Source organism: Prionailurus bengalensis, chromosome B2 (genome assembly GCF_016509475.1).
Source record: "Prionailurus bengalensis isolate Pbe53 chromosome B2, Fcat_Pben_1.1_paternal_pri, whole genome shotgun sequence".
Classification (NCBI taxonomy): Eukaryota; Metazoa; Chordata; class Mammalia; order Carnivora; family Felidae; genus Prionailurus; species Prionailurus bengalensis.
In genome coordinates this window covers 20,729,875-20,749,403 of record NC_057349.1, presented here as the reverse complement: position 1 = coordinate 20,749,403, position 19,529 = coordinate 20,729,875, and the positions used below count along the sequence as shown (strand labels likewise).

The following is a 19,529-nucleotide window of genomic DNA, read 5'->3' as shown; positions in this document are numbered from 1 at the left end:
AATACGGGAGCTTGTCCCATTTACATTTATTTCCACAAAGAATGTATTCTGGTTCATTCTTCAATTTTTAATTTTTTTCTTTTACATTGTGAATTATGAGTTTTTCCCTCTCAAGTAGTTTGTTACATGGCTAATATATAATTTAGGTTTCATTTAAGAGTTTCAAGAACATATTTGAATATATACATATTTGTCTATCACATCAAGGATAAAACATCTCAAATAAATTCTACTGAATCTCTTTGAACCATAAAGACATAACAGGCTCATTTTATTTCCTGTCATTAACTCTTCTTCTCTATTTATGTTAAATTGTAGACATTAATTTTCAGGTTATGCTTTTATATTATAAAATGTGTATGTAGTCTTTTAATATACATTTATTAAGATTTTATTCTATGGTATTTAAGTGTTCACTGCAGTTCTCAGCTGTGACTTTACTGTTTGTGTGGGGGGCTTACATTTTGATTAATTACTTGGTTTATTAGAGCAGTACTTCTGGAACTTTAATATGCATATAAATTACATGGAGATCTTGTTAGAATGCAGAATCTGGTTCAGGAGGGCTGAGGTGAAGCCTGAGTGAGATTCTGCCTTTCCAACAAGGTCTCAGATGATGTGATGCTGCTGGATTGAAGACATCTGAGTAGCAAAGGACTACTTCTCTGAGTATTCATTGCACCATGAAAAGTACATGAATTGTATATTTTGAGCCCTTGAATCTCAGAAAATGCTTTTATGTTCTTGGCAACTGAGAGACAGCTCAACTACATAAGGAATTTTGGGTCATGAAGTTTCTCCCTCAAAACTCTATGGACATTGATTGCATCATCTCTGTATTTTTTTAAATGGATTTTATCTACAAAATTTATAAATTTTACCACCTATATTATTTTTTTAAAGGAATTCTGAGACCAGTTTGCATTTCTTAAAAATTTTTTTTTAATTTTTATTTTTTGAAAGAGAGAGAGAGAGCATGAGTGGGGGAGGAGAGGAGACACAGAATCTGAAGCAGGCTCCAGGCTCCGAGCTGTCAGCACAGAGCCCGACGTGGGGCTCGAACTCACACACTGTGAGATCATGACCTGAGCCAAGGTCGAATGCTTAACTGACTGAGCCACCTAGGCGCCCTTAAAAAAAATTTTTTTTTGGTATGTAATCTTCTATCAGGGCATTAACAGAGTTCTTAATTTTACCTAAATTTTGGAACTTTGACGAGGGTATATTAAGAGTTTGAGATTCTTCCTTTTGCCTAGGACCCAGTGAGCTATTTTAATTGGGAGATTTAGGTCTTAAGGAAGTTTTAGATGTGTTTGAATTTTGTTTTGGTCCATTTGTTCTGGTGCCTTCTTCAGAAATAGTTATCCACATATTGGATCTTCCATGTATATCCATGAAATCCCACATATACTTCTTTTCCTTTTTTTCATTATTTTTTGCATTATATATATACATACACACACATATGTATCCCCCCCCCCCCCCCCGCCCCCAGCCTGTCTTCTGTGTCACTGAAATAATTTTTGGCAGGGTTGATTCTGCTCTTTAGGGCTTCGAATGCATCTTGACTCTGACATTATCTGCTTGGTTCTAAAACATATATTCAATACCTCATTTATTTCTCTGCATGGTTCTGCCTATACCTCAACATAATCTTCCACTGTCACATCATTTTACAGGTCATCTAATTTGATGGAGAGCAGATTTCTTTAATGTTGAGAGTAAAGAGCAGTTGCTGTCTGAAATTCATTGTATTTTTTGCCACAAATGTTTTTCAAAAATACACACTTTCTCGGGGCACCTGGGTGGCTCAGTCGGTTAAGCATCCAACTCTTGATTTCGGCTCAGGTCATGATCCCAGGGCAGTGGGATTGAGTCCTGCATCGTGTTCTGGCACATTCTCTCTCTCTCTCTCTCAAAATAAATAAATAAACACTCTTTAAAAATATACACTTTTGGGGCGCCTGGGTGGCTCAGTCGGTTGAGTGTCCGACTTCAGCTCAGGTCATGATCTCGCAGTCCGTGAGTTCGAGCCCCATGTCGGGCTCTGGGCTGTTGGCTCAGAGCTTGGAGCCTGCTTCTGATTCTGTGTCTCCCTCTCTCTCTGCCCCTCCCCTGTTCATGCTCTGTCTCTCTCTGTCTCAAAAATAAATAAAAACATTAAAAAAATTTTAAAAAATATACACTTTCTCTGAATCTTACTGCTGGGATTTCATAATAAAGAATCTTTTCATAGACAGCATATTAGTTTTATTCTTGCTTACTGATTGTTGATAATCAGTGGTCCAGCCTGAAGGGAGCAGACAGAGCATCAGAGCCACCGGCTATGCCAATGAGAGAGTTTGGTCTCTAATTTCTCCTCTATCTACAGGGAAGCCACTCTGCTGGGCACCAGGGTTCCAGCGAAGCCTCCTCTCTGGCATCTGAATACCTGCCTCTTGAGCCCCATCTCTCTCTACAGCTGTTACTGTGTCCACAAAGACCTGCCACCATCCTGGGCTGCGGCTCCTACCGCTCCCAGCAGCCTCTTGTTTGGGGAAAGGGTCCCAGGTTCACCGGGCCGCTTGCCACAATTACAATCACCTTTACGCTTCGGGAGACATCCTCTCCTGAGCCTCGAGCCACAGTTCTTCCCTAATCACAGCAGCCTGGATCTCTGCATCCTGCAAGGCCACTGTTGGCAGGGGATCCCAGCAGTGTGCACACCCAGCCAGACTTCCCCCGGGCGCTTTCCAGATTAGTCTCACAGCCCACCCCTTTCTCTAGCACTCAGCCCTCCCAGCCCAGAGACTCCACAGGGGCCAGGACTTTACCCTCTTACTTCCCAGGAGCTATGCCAGGCATTTGGAGACAAGTTTACTTCTACCATTTTGATGATTTGTTTCCTTAGCTTTCTGTGTAAACGGATGCTTTCCCCAGTTTTATATTTCTTCGGCTATTTATTTAGGAATTGGTGGGTGAAGAGTGTTCAGAAATAAAATGTGTCCAAAAGCCAAGCCTCCTTACCCAAAAGTGCCCACCTTAGTCTGCTGCTCTGACAGAAAACCACACACTGGGAGGCTTATAACCAACAGATGTTTATTTCTCACAGTTCTGGAGGCTGGGAAGTCCAAGGTCAAGGGGAGGCATATTCAGTGCCTGGTGAGGAGGCCCCACTTCCGGGTTGGGAGGCGGCCATCCTCCGTCTGTGTCCTCACGTGGCAGAATGGGCGAGGGTGCTCTCTGGGGTCTCTTTTATGAGGGCACTGATGCGATTCACAAGGGCTCCACCATGACCTCATCACCTCCCAAAGGTCCCCACCTCCCAACACCATCACATCGTGGGGTTAGGATTTCAACAAATGAAACCTGGGGTGGGGGTGGGGGGTTGGATATGAATATTCATTCAGTCTATAGCAGTCTCAGAACTTTTTTTTTTTTTAATGAGAGCATAATTATCTTAGGCACAGTGATTACAGCAGGATTTTCTTCCTCTTCCTTTGCTTTTAAACAACACGGCCTTTCCAAAATTGCACATTCTAAACTTGAAAAATTAGAACTTGCATTCCCTTTTTGCATTGTAGATTAAATAGACTGTAAGTTAGACACTGCCTTCATGATTAAAGGGAGCCTATTCATGAGTTTGTTTGCTTTGAGTTGAGAAGTTCTAGTGAAAGCTACTGCCTTCGCTTTCCAATGGAAGACTCCTCAGCCCCTATCATATTTTATTTTATAAACAGCTAATATAGAAATGTAACACTAATTTTATGTACATCAACTCAGGGTGAATTAGCATTCATCTGTAAAAAAAAAAAAACAAAAAAACCCAAAACTTAGTGCTGGTATATTTAAGCATCTAAAAAAGCATCGGTGTACTGGGGCACCTGGGTGGCTCAGCCGGTTAAGCGTCCAACTTTGGCTCAGGTCATGATCTCGTGGTTTGTGAGTTCCAGCCCCACATTGGGCTCTGTGGTGACCGCTCAAAGCCTGGAGCCTGTTTCACATTCTGTGTCTCCCTCTCTCTCTGCCCCTCCTCCACTCATACTCTCTCTCTCCTTCAAAAATAAATAAACATAAAATTTTTTTAAAGCATCAGTGTATTCCTCTTAACTTCCACAGAACGATGCCTCATTCAGAATATCTATTTCACTTACTAAGCATCTCCAGATGTCCCTTGTTTGAATCTAAATTTCTGGCCCCTAAGGCAACAAAATTAATTTTAAAGTTGTTTATAAACAGAGACCCTTATGGAAACTTTGAGAAATGTTTTCCAAAAAACTTACACCATATATTTTCACCTACTTGTCTTTTTAAATTGTGTTTAAAATTGTGTTTCCGTAGAAATAAAAATTTCTCTTTAAGGAGGTTTGGTCCAGGGGCGCCTGGGTGGCTCAGTCAGTTAAGCATCCCACTTCGGTTCAGGTCATGAACTCGCAGTTTGTGAGTTCCAGCCCTGAGTCAGGCTCTGTGCTGACAGCTCAGAGCCTGGAGCCTGCTTCGGATTCTGTGTCTCCCTCTCTCTCTGCCCCTCCCCAACTCATGCTCTGTCTCTCTCACTCTGAAAAATGAATAAATGTTAAAAAAAAAAGTTTTAAAGGAGTTTTGATCCAAATCCGTTTTTTTCTATATATGTCATTACCTTCTATTTTTCCCTCTTTAAAAAAAACAAAACAAAACAAAACAAAAAACCCATGTAAAGAAAACCATAGTTTAAAACACTTTAACGATTGATTGCATTAAAGCAACAAAATCAGGTCTTCAGTCATCATACTTAGAAATAATGGGAGAATTGTGAACGTGTGTACCTTTTGACCAACATTAAAAATGAGGTCTTGAGGGGTGTCTGGATGGTTCAGTTGAGCGTCTGGCTCTTGATTTCAGATCAGGTCATGATCTCAGGGTCATGGGGTCGAGTCCTGCACTGGGCCCCATGCTGAGTGTGGAGTCTGCTTAAGACTCTCCCTCCCTCTCTCTCTCTCTCTCTCTCTCTTTCAGGGCGGGTGGCTCACCCAGTTAAGTGTCTGACTTTGGCTCATGTCATGTGATCTCATGGTTCATGAGTTCAAGACCCACATTGGGCTCTCTGCTGTCAGTGCTGAGCCCACTTTGGTTTCTCTGTCACTCTCTCTCTCTCTCTGCCCCTTCTCTGCCACTCTCTGTCTCAAAAATAAATAAACATTAAAAAAAAACCCAGGGGCGCCTGGGTGGCGCAGTCGGTTAAGCGACCGACTTCAGCCAGGTCACGATCTCACGGTCCGTGAGTTCGAGCCCCGCGTCAGGCTCTGGGCTGATGGCTCAGAGCCTGGAGCCTGTTTCCGATTCTGTGTCTCCCTCTCTCTCTGCCCCTCCCCCGCTCATGCTCTGTCTCTCTCTGTCCCAAAAATAAATAAATGTTGAAAAAAAATTAAAAAAAAAAAAAACCCAGACTTTCTCCCTCTGCCCGTCCCCCCCATACATTCTCTCTCTCTCTAAAAAAAAAGAAAAGAAAAGATAGGTCTTGAATATGTAGTATTTAGTCAGTTGTGCCTTCTTGCTCAGTGTTTTACCAAACATAGAAGAATTTACAGCCTCACACATGCAGGTCAGACATAATATAAAATAAACCAAATGAATTTAATGATGGGCAAACCCCAGTGATGTAACTAGCTTTTCTGCTCCATTAAAAAATCTCTTTGCATTTTTCAAAACATAGTGGTCCTACTCCTGTTGTTCCAGCCAAGTCCCTACACACGTGGAGGTAGCCTCCCTTTTCTATCACAGGAAGAAGCCCAGGCCCTTAGGTGCATTGTGTTGCTACGTGCAGTCAGGCAGCGCGGGTCCGCACTGGTAACCGCTTACATCTGTGTCACTGAGGCTTGAGGAGTCTGGAATTTCTGAGTTACAGGGCTGCCTCTGCCAAAGACTTCCTGGCAAAGTGTTTTGTCTGCAAAACAGACACAATAATGAGGACCTCATATGGATTTTAAGAAATGCCCTACACCCTGGAAACTTCTTTTGGAAGCAGTGAAGGAAGAAATCCACTCTTTCCCTAGGGAAAAAAAAAATTCCACAGCGGCTTTAAACTTTGTCCCTCGTAGAACACATTACGAGCTGTTTTTAAATGCGAAAAGGGACTAGTGACAGAGCCAAATCCAAACGGTCTGGTCTCCGAGGTTCTTGAGTGATCCTCCCTAGTTTCACCACTGCGATCCTGTCTAGTCAGGCCGGTAAACATGCCTGAGTTTAGCTGGTGGAAGACAGAGACTCCGACGTGTGAGGTCTCTGTTGTGTATGGGCTGAATTGTGTGTTCCCCAAATTCCTATGTTCAAGTCCTAACCCCCAGGACCTCAAAATGTGACTGTATTTAAGTTAATGAGAACTTTACTGAGGCAATTAGTTAAATGAGGTCATATGGGGTGGACCCTAATCTAATAGGATGGGTGTCCTTAAAAGAAGAGGCGATTAAGACCCAGACACGCACAGAGGAAAGACCACGTGAGGACCCAGCCATCTACAAACCAAGGAGGGGGGGGGAAGCCTCAGAAGAAACTAATCCTGCTGACACCTTGATCTTGGATTTCTAGATTCCAGAACAGTCAGAAGATAAATTTCTGTTGTTTAAGCCACACAGTCTGTGGTGCTTTGTTACACAGCCCCAGCAAAGTGAAACACCATGCAAGTCTTCCCTTCCCTTGATGAGAATGAGCCTCAGCATATCCTTCCATTTTGGATAGAGATGCATCCTGGGAACAGGTGACAGCTGACCAGACAGATTCTGATTGTCCATACACAGCTCTTTGAAGGAGGCGCCCCTTGTCTGACATTATGGTGGCCTTCCTTTTCTTATTTTTCTCTCTGCACATTTTAACACAGCAAAAGACTAGACCAAAGAGCAAGAGACTGAGCAAAGTTTCTAGGAGAGCTCCAGCCACAGAGCTAGCCCTCTGGGAAGCATGACACCATGCAGCCTCGCACACCTCACACCCCACCCCATTTGTGACTGGGCAGGTATGTCCCCAGCTTCTTGGAAGGGGCGCTTTGCACAGAAAGCATGGGTGACATCATGGGGGTAACCATGAAGTACGCATTTCTGTGAGTTTGATGGCTTTTGCCAGCTGTGGAATCAAGGAGGCAAGCCTTCCTTTGGTTGATCTTTTGATCCACGTTTAGTTTTGTCTATCAACATCACATCTTGTCAGCTGAAGCTAATTCCCAACATCAGGAACTTTCTTTTGCTTTGCCCTGCCAGGTGACGATATCTGATTCTGGTACATTTGTTCTATTTGTTTGTTGATGCTTCTCCAGATTTGGGACCCGAAGTTGGAGCAGGTCCTCAGCCTTTCCGATCTCAAGAGCAGTATGGTCAGTGTTGTGTTCAGAAGATGATACAATCACTTGATCACCCTTTGATATCATCACCTGGTGATAACTTGGTTATATAAGCGGCCCCCCATCCTGTGGTCTATGCATGACTTGGCATGGCAGGAAGGAGTTTTCTCCCTGGGCTACCCAGGAGCAGTGGAACGCCACCTCCATGCGCCAGGTAGGACCACGAGAGGAGCCCAGCAGCCAGGCCCAGCCACCGTACCCAGCCCTGATCTCTCACAGCCTTCTGACCTCCTGAATCCTGCTCCTGACTCACTCACAGCGGCCACACCTCTTATGTTACATTTTTTCATATTACTTTTAAAAGGCAAACTCATTAATATGTGCCTTGAGGATTTACAAAGCTCACGGTAAAATATGTTTTGTTTTCACAGCTGCACTCACACACTTAGATGAGGCCATTTCGAGGGAGATAGTATGATGTAATGTGGGTGACAGCACAATTGTCATCCTGCTAGAGGGGACAGTATTGTGATCTCAATGGAAAAGAAAAGTGAGGCTTTCATCTGTAAGCTCAGATCCCATTTACCGCAATAATCTCAACCTTTGAGCGGGGCTGGGAGTGGAAATTACTACAAGCTGTTGAATACAGATGACATCATCCTGCCACCCACAAATCTTACGAGTTTGACAGCCCAGAAGAAGGCATACGGCTAGAAGGAATACAACTCCAACTAAGTCAACAAGTTTTGTGTGTTTCAAAGGTTTTCATAGACGTTCTCTTCTCCATTTTCTGTTTTGGTTTGGCACCCGCCACGACAGTAAAATGATGACCATGACAACAGCCATTAGCGTCCCCAGAGCCACGACCAACAGCTCCCTCTGAGTGGAATTATGAGAGTGTCGAGTCCTTTTCCATAGAACTCTCGCAACATGGGGCTCCGAGACGCTGAGGTTTTGGCGGGTGTAGGTTCTGTCCTGCTGTTAGTCCTGGGGCAGTTTTCTCGGCTGTAACGCTAGTCTGGGCTTTCCAGTTAGGCTGCCAGAGCCGGTATCTGCCACGTGTACACAGAAGTTGTCACAGGTCCCGAAGATGGCGCTTCCCACTTGTCGATTCTGCAGCTGCTCTCCTGTGTTGGGTGGAATGCTGGGCACGTAGGTACCTACCTTCACATTCTCTTCCATTAAAGGACACCACAACTTCTTTACATCACCTGGGATTGCTTCCACCTGCAGAATTCCTGGCACCATCCTTCTGGATATGGTATATCCACGTTATGGAACTATGTAGGCTGCTAATCATAAAAATGGAAATCAAGAGGGGCACCTGGGTGGCTCCGCCGGTTGAGTGGCCAACTCTTGATTTCAGCTCAGGCCATGATGTTTTGTGAGTTCAGGCCCCCACATTGGGATCTGCGCTGACCCTGAGGAGCCTGCTTGGGATTCTCCCTCCCTCTGCTCCTCCCTGCCCCCCAGCTCGTGCTTTCTCTCTCTCAAAATAAATAAATAAACTTAAAAAAAATGGAAACAAAGGAAGCAATTTCAAAGGAACAAATGGCACCAAAGTCATAAGACACCCTTGCCACAAATGAGGCTTTGGGGGAAAAAATCCCTAAGTCTCCCATTTGCTCACTCTCAGAGCTTGGTCTGCCATGTTTAGGATTTAGTGGAAAAACTGGTTTTCATCATGTTTTAATCGTCAGTTTCTTTCTTCACCATCTACTATGGTTTCGGTGGCTTTACAACCCATGTGTTTTGATATCAACGTAATGCTTTAGCAGTTACCTTTTCAGGGACAACTGTAATTCCTGAAACCTGGGTGAGAGGGCCCCTTTGCAACAGCGAGACCTCTGGTTGGGAAGACTCTTGACTCTTGCTCACCATAATTTTGAATAACTGGGTCAGCATTTCCCAGTGCTTACACTTTCAGCGGGTCTCATAACCCTGGGAAGCGTTTTGGGAATATTGATTCCACCGGGCCTCTTAGATCTTGCAGAAAGAAAGCCAACAACACAAATGGTTACTCCTAAAGAAAAAAGGAATTAAGTTATCAAAGTGTTAACCGGTCTTCTTTCTCACTGTCCCCCAGTCTAGACCCTTCCACCACCCTCAGGAGTTCTGGGCTCTCACCCATCTTTCCCTTCTGATTATAGTCCTCTTACAACATTGATCCCAATGCAATTTATATTAAATTTAAGTGGAAGTGCATTCCCCACTATAATGCAAATTCCTTGCATTATACAACAATCACCTGTTAATCTTGATTTTCCCCTCAAAGTACCAACTCAGTAAATGTTTGTTGTACTGAATTATGCTCTCAGGAAAGTTACCAGACCTGAAGCCCCTGGATTTATCCTGACTAAATCTCCAGAAAGAGAGCTACTAGAGTATTTGCTTTATTCATGAATTTAGTACACATATTCAGGTACACCGTTCCTTATATGAAAATTTCAGGGTCAGAATATACCAGATTTTTTTTGCATTTTCACAAGTGAAAACAGCTCATGTATTATGTGTGATGTAGCATGTTCTCAGTATGCACATTTACCAAAAATATAAGAAAAAGGGATGCCTGGGTGGCTCAGTCAGATAAGTGTCTGACTTTTTATTTTGGCTCATGTCATAATCCCATGGTTTGTGAGATCGAGCCTCACATCAAGGCTCTGCACTGCCAGCATGAAGCCTGCTTGGGATTCTCTCTTCCTCTCTTCTTGCTCCTCCCCCATGAATGTGCACATGCCCCCCCCACTCAATAAATAAACATAAGAAAAGAAAATGAATAAGGACTAACCTTAGTTAAGGTTATGTTTTTATCATCTAATAAGTTTGCTGATAACTTCTGTTAAAACTCTGTTTTTAAAGGTTTTGGGATTTCAGAATGATGGAGGACCACGGACCTATCTTCAAAGAGAAAAACAAATGAATTACTTCTTTTACATTAAATTTCTAAAGCAGATAATATATTTCTTTAATAAAATGCCATAGTCCCATTTCTGTACTCCCTAAGGTTTTAAAATTTTACAAGTAATCTACTAATACATGTTCACTATATAAAATGCCAATAATAGAGATAAAGCTAAATCCGGAAGTGACTCACCTTCCCATCTGGTTTTCCTTTCACAGACTCCCTGGCCTTCTGGGAGCTCCTCAGGCACACACCAAAGCATACTACAAGACCTCATCTTTATAGAGTCCCGTTGCAAGGTTCTCTCATTTCCATCTTTTCCCTTGACTCTTCCTTGTCAAGTCTTCAGTGATACATAAGAACACTTATTGTCCCCATGTGGAGAGATGAGAAAAGTCAGAGTGAAAGACATTCAGATATTTGCTGTATGTGATAGAGAGCCAAAAGTGGAAGCGATGGTGCTAGAACCCAAACTTCTCACTTGTCAGGTGCTTTGTGTCTCCTGCCATCACAGCACAGATTCCACTCTCCTGTGGATTCCTGATACCATGTCTAGGGCCAGGGGTCATTGTGCAGAGACATGCTTTCATCTAAAAGAGGGGTCTCCTTGGATCAAGGTAGGCCATCTCCCAGGTTGCTAAGAACCCCATTCCCATTCCCCCAAATTCTGGACCAGGTTACCCTGGGAGCTTCACATAGTCATGGAAGTTCTCAAGCACTTCACTGATGGAAATTTGCCAGATTTCAATAATACCGTATCCTATACCTATAGCAGTCCTTCATTTGTTTTTAAAATTACTGCTATATTCTTACAAATGTGGGCAATTCACCAGTTTTGGTCTTCTAAAATCACCATTTTCATAATCATATTTGTGTCAGGACTTCCTTTTTTTCTGTCTTTAAACTGAACTCTAAGAAGAAGGAATAGGCATTCTTATTCTTCGCTTATGAATGGCTTCTATAGCTTAGTTGGTGCCTTCCCATTCCAGAAACACATCTGTCTCAGCAATATAGAAAGCCTTTTCCATTCAAGGCAGAAGTCTTCTAGATGTATTCTGAAGCATAAAAATCTCCAAACATAATGTCCTCAAGATAAGTAGAGAAAGTTCTCAGGAACAAAGCGTCATCATGAGAGATGAGAGTTTATTTTACTAATCTGGCATCAAACGCATTCTATTAAAAAGAGATTAGTGCTTATTAACAAGATCTGGTATTAGTGACTGCTCTGAACAGGACACTATTTGGCAAGAATGTCTAAGGACCTTGTCCTATCTACACAAAAACAGTGGAAGAGCACTGTCAGCCACATTGTGCTTAGGGGATTGTTTCTCACTTTAATCATTATATTTTAGAATAAATAAAATGATGTAGAATATTTGAATTAGCTATTTGCTATAATCAAGAGTAATCCCTTGCAACTCCCCCCTTTTTTTGTTTCCAGAATGTTTCATCACTTTCCTATACAAGAGGGGTGCATTTTTAAAAATGTTTTGTTCCTCATTGAAATAGGTTAGCTTTTCTTGGTGAAAAGGAGACAGGAAGGGACAGTAGTTTCTTCGTTAATAATTTTAGAATAAGGCCTACTATTTATATAATTCATTGTGTTTTAGAAAAAAATTGTCCTAATTCCTTTATTCAATCAAACGTTTGTAGAACTGAAAAGGCAGATTAAATTGTTATTTAAAAAAGGGTCACCTGGGTCGCTCAGTCGGTTGAGTGTCCGACTTGGGTTCAGGTCATGATCTCACGGTTGGTGAGTTTGAGCCCCGAGTCAGTCTCTTTGCTGTCAGCGCAGAGCCCACTTCAGATCCTCTGTCCCCCTTCCTTCCACCCCTCCCCCCCTGCTCACACTCTCTTTCTCAAATATAAACATTAAAAAAAATTGTTACAAAAAACCCAAAAACAAACAAACAAACAAAAACCTCCCCAAATGTCATTAATTCTTTGCTTAAATGTCTGCAAAATTGAAAATTGGCTAGGTGGGATGAGTTTTATTTTCTCACACCTCTAATTGTTCTTCATGCTAATCAGTGCTGACAAGGATTTCAATGGCAGATGGCAGGAAGAAGGAGGAATGAAGAAGTAAAGAAAAGCCTGACTCAGTAGCAGCAGTGGTGACTTGAATGGAACCAGATTGGGAAATCCTCAGTAGCATCAATACAGTTTGGTGACTGGGAGGGAGGGGGTTGAGAGAGGGGGAGAAGGTAAGCATAATCTGAAGTTTCTAGATTGGAAGCCACTCTGAGAGAATAACTTGGCTGTACTCCGGGAGATGAGAAAGAGAAGAAAAAGAAGGGACAAGAGAGAAGGAAAGTGGTGAGGCCTGACCTGTGGTGCTGAGAGAGGGAGAGAGGGCTCGCTGACTTGGGGGAGCCACCAGTAGAGCAGTGCCCCTTCATCCATATTTTCTTTTTCTGTCCTGAAGCAGATGATCCTCAGATCATTCCAATATGTCGGCGGTCAGTAGTAGCCTGACACTACGTCACAAAGTCGACATTAATTTCCTCATTTCCCCTCCTCATGTAGGCATTTTATCACCTCATATCATCACAAGAAGGGTGAGTATGGCACAGTAAGATATTTTGAGGGAGAGAGAGAGACCACATTCACATAACGTTCATTACGCTATATTGTTGTAATTGTTCTATTCTATTACTATCACTGTTAATCTCTTACCTAATTGATACATTAAACTCGATCATAGGTATGTATGTACAAGAAAAAAAAACATAGTATGTATAGGGTTCGATAATATCTGCAGTTTCAGGCACTAGCTGGGGTCTTAGAACAGACCCCCTGAGGGTCGGAGGGGACCACTGTTCTGCACAAGCAGAGAGCACAGTGAACCAGTCTTGCCCAGTCAGCTCTGAGTTCACCCATCCAACCTCCTCACTAGCTCTCAGTGTGCTTGCTCTTCCATTGATCCCCCTGGCCCACGACCTCAGCTGGGCCTTTCCACCTCTGTGGCCTTCTATTGCATGTCTCCCCTAACCAATGTCCCACCATTTAGTCTTGCCCAGTGCCAATCCTTTAAATTCCAGTGCAAACTGTATTGCCTCACAGCCTTGGTGAAAACTGATGAAGGCTTCCCACTACACCAGGATCAATTCCAAATCCCTGATCTCTAGCCTCTGCCTCGTTCATTTCTTACCATTCCTAGCCTCCCACCCTCCAAGACCCTGAAGGCTCTCATCCCCTGAGAGTGGACATGCTCTCAGTTTCCTGTCCATTTCTTTGCCCAGGCTGCATGCTGGGTCTACAAGTTCCCTTTCTGTAAGGCCAGCTCATTGGGTAAGACTCAGGTGTTGTTGACTCCCTCCAGAAACACTCCCTGATTCTCTGACCCCCTAGTCAAGCAGACACATCTCTGTTCTCTAATTCCACCTCTTCACCCCTTTTGGGGAGTGTCCCCCAGGGTTATCTGTGGATTGTCTATCTCCTTCCCTAAACTAGAAACTCAAGTGATGTCAGAGGTTGTTTTTCTTCCATTTTGTTTCCCCCAAGGCCTAACCCCATTCTGGCACCCTCCCTCAATAAAGATCTGTGAATTAATGACAAAGATGGCATTTCTTCCATTTGAAAGGAGAAAAGGGCTTTTGCTTGAGGGTGGAAAAACTGCCTCTAGTTTACTGCTTTTCCTTTTCCTTGCGAAGAACAGTAGGCGGGATGTCCACCCATCTCTCATGCCTGTGCGGTATCGCATGGGAAGACGAGCAGCTTCTATGTGAATGTGCTGCAAGCAAGACATATGTGTACTCAGGGGAGAGATGTGTGTGTACAAGACGTGTATTCCAGGAAGCCAGTTACCCTGACTCCATTATAAGTTCCATCTTCCTTCAATTACCCAAACATTTCCTGGAAGTCCTAGTTTAACAGAGTCAAACACCAGCATCTCTTAAGGAGAGAACCTATAAGGAAAATCCTTACATAAGGCACAACTGTCACAAAGAGGTAGTTTCTGACACCACTGGGTATATCAAAGGCATGGAATTTCTCAGAGTCCAGCCACTCAGTGGGAATTTGCAGGAAAATGAAGGCGCTGAAGGAAAGACAGACAACACGTGCATGGGCACACAGGCGTGCATGCACCGGCAGCCAAACTAATAAGAGGGCGTCGTCAACAATTTGGGAAGCCTATATTAAGCATTTCCATGTATCACGAAGACTGTTAGTAAAGACGACTTTAAAAATAGAAGCATCCTTAAATAACTCAAGTGGCTCTCAGTGCCATTTGAAAGTTGGATGCTTAATTGCCCTTGAAAAGGGCACAGAGAAGACTTTTCACAGTTACTATCATCTCTAATCAAAAATTCTTTGTAAGGACTTGGCATATAGTAAGTGTTGGATGCATGACTTACAAACACTCTTGTGGAATATAGAAGAATCATGTTTTCTTTAAAAATTATTATTTCCAATGTTAAGAAGAATTATACATACACACATACACATATATGCCATAAACAACAGCAGTAATAAATTTAAAAGTACTGAATACAGTCAAAGATATTGCTAAATACTAAATATAATCACTTAATCTACATTATAAGTTGATAGGTTTCACAGCAGCTGAGTCATACCTCACTTTATGGAATAGAGCTCTTTTGTGAAAGTAAATTTATGTCTGTTTTATCATCATTAGCTTTCCTTATAGATTTAAAGGTGTATTCCAACACGTGATACATTTGAGCAATAAAAATCATAGTGGGGGAGTAGGCACTTTTTTAAGAGTCATGCTGTTGATGGAAAAACCTGTTTAAAAAGCAACATCAATATTTATAATTCGATGTATAATATTGAGACTTAAAATATGATTCCAGGAATTATATTCCCTTGGGCCTAGCTAAATCTACAGAAACCAGGAAAGTGTCCTACTTTAAACTAAATCCATGATTTTATTTCCACCTTAAGGCAAAAAGTTCATTTCTTAAAACCACAAACTTATCAAAGGGCATTTATAGAAGGTACCATGGATGGTACAAGAAGCTTTTTTTAGCCTTAAAAAATGCTATTCCTTAAAAGCTATTCCAGCGTGACTTTAAGTGCTTCTCTGTAATTTGTAGCTAGAGTATGAACTCAGCCCATTATAAATGACTTGTAAGTAATATAATGAGGGATACAATAGAACTCACAACTAGCACCCACAGCAGACCAAGGTAAATATGCGACTACTTCCCCACCTTCTAAGCTAACATAGGAAGTATGATTAATTTCAAAGTACTGATAAGGCCCCCAGTGTGCAGGTGATATTTAACTACCTTTTACAGTTGGATTCTGCACAGAAGAAAGAACTATTACCAGCTAATTACCAGTTAATTCCTTTTCTGTAGAATCCATATATAGGTCTTACTCAGGTATGGCTGGAGTTGAGGAGACTCAAACAATGAGTTAGGGTTTTGTTTTTAATTTATGCACTTAGTATTTTTGTGAGAAAATATTTTTTAAGTCTCCAATTACATTACACCATTTTCTCTAAGGGAAAAAGCAAAGTCACAGATATAGTACCAAATGATTCCAGAAAGAAAGTCTTAGAATAAAATCCAAACCAATGAGGGAACAGGAAATATTTTTAGTCAAGGAGAGGTTTGAGGTCAAGTTTGCCTTGACCACTATTGTTGTTGTTGTTGTTATTGTTGTTGTTGTTATTATTTTGTCCCCCTAGAGGAATCTTTACAGCTCTCCAATATTTAGCCAAAACTGGCATTTTCATTGGTCTTAAATAATAAACAGAATCTCCTTTTGTGTTAGTGGTATATTAAGAGTTGACTCCTGAATATCCTCACTATTTGACATGCACATTACATATGATCTTTGTATTCATTTTATCAATAGTTGCAGGACACTTGCAAGGACATATAGAAGATTTAAGCAGTCTCCTTGGTGCCAATATTGAAAGCATCCAGAACTTTCTGGAAACTTTTCCAGGGCTGATGGTGAATGCTGTATGTCTCAAGATGCCCAAGCCCAGAAGGGTGTAAGATCTTCAGATGTGACCTCCAAGTTCAAGTATCCCCACATTGCTGGACTAGAATTATTCCTGCTTCTAATCTTTCTTGGTAATTCCTCAGTCATATGTCTTAGAACCTGAATGTTACAGAGATAGAAGTGGGCTACAGGGTAAAGTTTCAGGGTATGTTTTAACCTATAAAAACCTTCATTTGGCATTTAAACTTATACAAATTTATTTGAGTTCATTTCTTTGAGCTGAAGGACACGCATCACCTCCCCCAGTGCTATAAGTAGGTACCATGAGCCCAATAAAGTATCCCAAGGTTTTGCCGGTTGGGTGAATTCCTGGCAACTCCAAAGCTGCAGCTGCTTAATGGACAACTCAAGAAGAGTAACATAGTTCACTCTGTGTACTAAATTAATGGATTGTTTACATAATGGAAAAATATCAGATCATCATTAAGTCCATTATGTTCTGGAAATATAGACCCTGAATGCAAAAAGAATATTCTCTCGGCATTTCCATTAAAAGTTTTAAAATTGTTCAAGCACTTGTTTTCAGAATTATTCCTAAGAATTAAGAAAATATTCTGAAGGATCCTAAGGAAATAAACTTGGAGGTTACAAAATATTTTCTTGCTTGTTGGGTTTTGTTTCATTTGCTATTATAAACAACACATGCTCATCATGGGCTCTTATTATAATAACAAAAAAAAAGTTCAAAAAAATTTAAAATTTGATTAAATACATCTATGGTTAAAACACCATGCAGCCGGGGCGCCTGGGTGGCTCAGTCGGTTAAGCTGCCGACTTCGGCTCAGGTCATGATCTTGCGGTCCGTGAGTTTGAGCCCCGCGTCGGGCTCTGTGCTGACAGCTCAGAGCCTGGAGCCTGTTTCAGATTCTGTGTCTCCCTCTCTCTGACCCTCCCCCATTCGTGCTTTGTCTCTCTCTGTCTCAAAAATAAATAAAACGTTAAAAAATTTTTAAAAAAAAAACACCATGTAGCCACTTAAAATGATGCCTCAGTAGAATATTTAATTAAATGGAAAGTCACACACAATATATTAAATTAAAAACTGCCACAAAACACATGCTGAGGAAGATGACGCAAACAAATGGAAAGGTATACCATGCTCATAGACTGGAAGAATTAATAATGTTCAAATATCCATACTACCCAAAGCAACCTATAGGTTCATTGCAATCCCTATCAAAATACCAGTAGTATTTTTTCACATAACTAGAACAAATAATCCTAAAATTTGTGTGGAACCACAAAACAACCAAAGCAATCTTGAGAAAAAAGAACAAAGCTGGAGGTATCACAATTCTAGATTGTATGATATCCTACCAACCTATATTAATGAAAACAATATGGTACTGGCACAAAAGCAGACACACAGATCAATGGAATTGAGTAGAGATCCCAGAAATAAACCCACATCTATATCAATTAATCTATAACAAAGGAGGCCTGAATTATACAATGGGGAAAAGACAGTCTTTTCAATAAATGATGTTTGGAAAATCGGGCAGCTACACCCAAAAGAATGAAACCAGACCATTTTAATACATCATACACAAAAATAAATTAAAAATGGATTAAAGACCTAAATGTGAGATCTGCATCCATAAAACTCCTTAAATAAAACATAGACAGTAATCTCTTGGACATTGCCCTTAGCAACATATTCGTATTTCCTTGGGGCACCTGGGTGGCTCAGTCAGTTAAACATCCGACTTTGGCTCAGGTCATGATTTCAGGGTTTGTGAGTTTGAGCTCTGTGCTGACAGCTTGGAACCTGGAACTTGCTTTGGATTCTGTGTCTCCCTCTTTTTCTCTGTCCCTCCCCTGCTCTTGCTCTCTCTCTCTCTCTCAAAAATAAATAAACATTAAAAAAAGTTATATCTCCTTGGGCAAGGAAAACAAAAGCAAAAATAAACTATTGGAACTATACCAAACTATACTATACAAAAGCAAAAATAAACTATTGGAACTATACCAAAGTAAACTATACCAAAATAAACTATTAGAACTATACAGTGAAGGAAATCATCACCAAAACAAAAAGGTAATCTAATGAATGGGAGAATATATCTGCCAATGATATATCTGATAAGGGGTTAATATCTAAAATATATAAAGAAATTATACAGGGGCACCTGGGTGGCTCAGTTGGTTAAGCGTCTGACTTCATCTCAGGTCATGATCTATCGGCTTGTGAGTTTGAGCCCCGTGTAGGGCTCTGTGCTGCCCGTTCAGAGCCTGGAGCCTGCTTCAGATTCTGTGTCTCCCCGTCTCTCGGCCCCTCCCCTGCTCATGCTCTGTCTCTCTCTGTCTCTCAATAATAAATAAATGTTAAAAAAAAAAGAAATTATACAACTCAACATTAAGCAAACAAACAATACAATTAAAAAATGGGCACAGGATCTGAATAGATATTTTTCTAAAACAGACATCCAGATGGCCAACAGACACATGAAAAGATACTCAACATCACTCATCATCAGGGAAATGCAAATCAAAACCACAATCAAATATACCTTACACAAGTCAAAATGGCTACTATCAAAAAAGACAAATATATCAAGTGTTGGGGAGGATGTGAGAAAAGGAAATCCTTGTGTACTATTGGAGGGAATGTAAATTGGTGCAGCCACCGTGGAAACAGTATGGAGGTTCCTCAAAAAATTAAAAATAGAAATACCATATGATCCAGCAACACCACTACTGGATATTTACCCAATGAATACAAAAGCATTAATTTGAAAAGATACATGAACCCCTATGTTTACTGCAGCCAGGATATGGAAGCAATAACCAGGATATGGAAACAATCCAAGTGTCCATCAATAGATGAATAAAGAAGATACCACACACACACACACACACACACACACACACATTGGAATAGTACTCAGCCACAAAACAAAATGATATCTTGCCATTTGTGACAACATGGATAAAGCTAGAGAGTATTATGCTAAGTAAAATATCAGTCATGGAAAGACAAATAGCGTATGATTTCACTTATATGTGGAATCCAACAAACAAAACCAACACACTCCTAAATACAGAGAAAAACTGGTGGTTCCAGATGGGAGGTGGGGTGGGGGGTGGGCAAAATAGATAACGGGGATTAAGAGGTACAAACGTCCAGTATAAAATAAATAAGTCACAGAGATTAAAAGTACAGCCTAAGGAATGGAGTCGATAATATTGTAATAACGTTGTATGGTGACTACACTTACCATGGTGAGCACGGAGTAATGCATAGAATTGTTGAATCAATATGTTGTACACATGAAACTAATAGAATACTGTATGTTAATTATACTTCAATTTTTAAAAAGCAAAAAAGGGGTGCCTGGGTGGCTCAGTCGGTTGAGC

General features: G+C 41.3%; 1 long non-coding RNA gene across 1 annotated transcript; it reads right to left on the bottom strand.

Moving 5' to 3' along the window:
• Positions 1-6,269: 6,269 nt before the first annotated feature.
• On the bottom strand, positions 6,270-17,947 carry LOC122489255. The gene is made up of 2 exons (XR_006298883.1): positions 10,077-17,947; positions 6,270-9,311 (listed from the first exon to the last, which is right to left on the bottom strand). It is a non-coding gene; the product is annotated as an uncharacterized LOC122489255 (long non-coding RNA).
• Between the last annotated feature and the right edge of the window lie 1,582 nt (positions 17,948-19,529).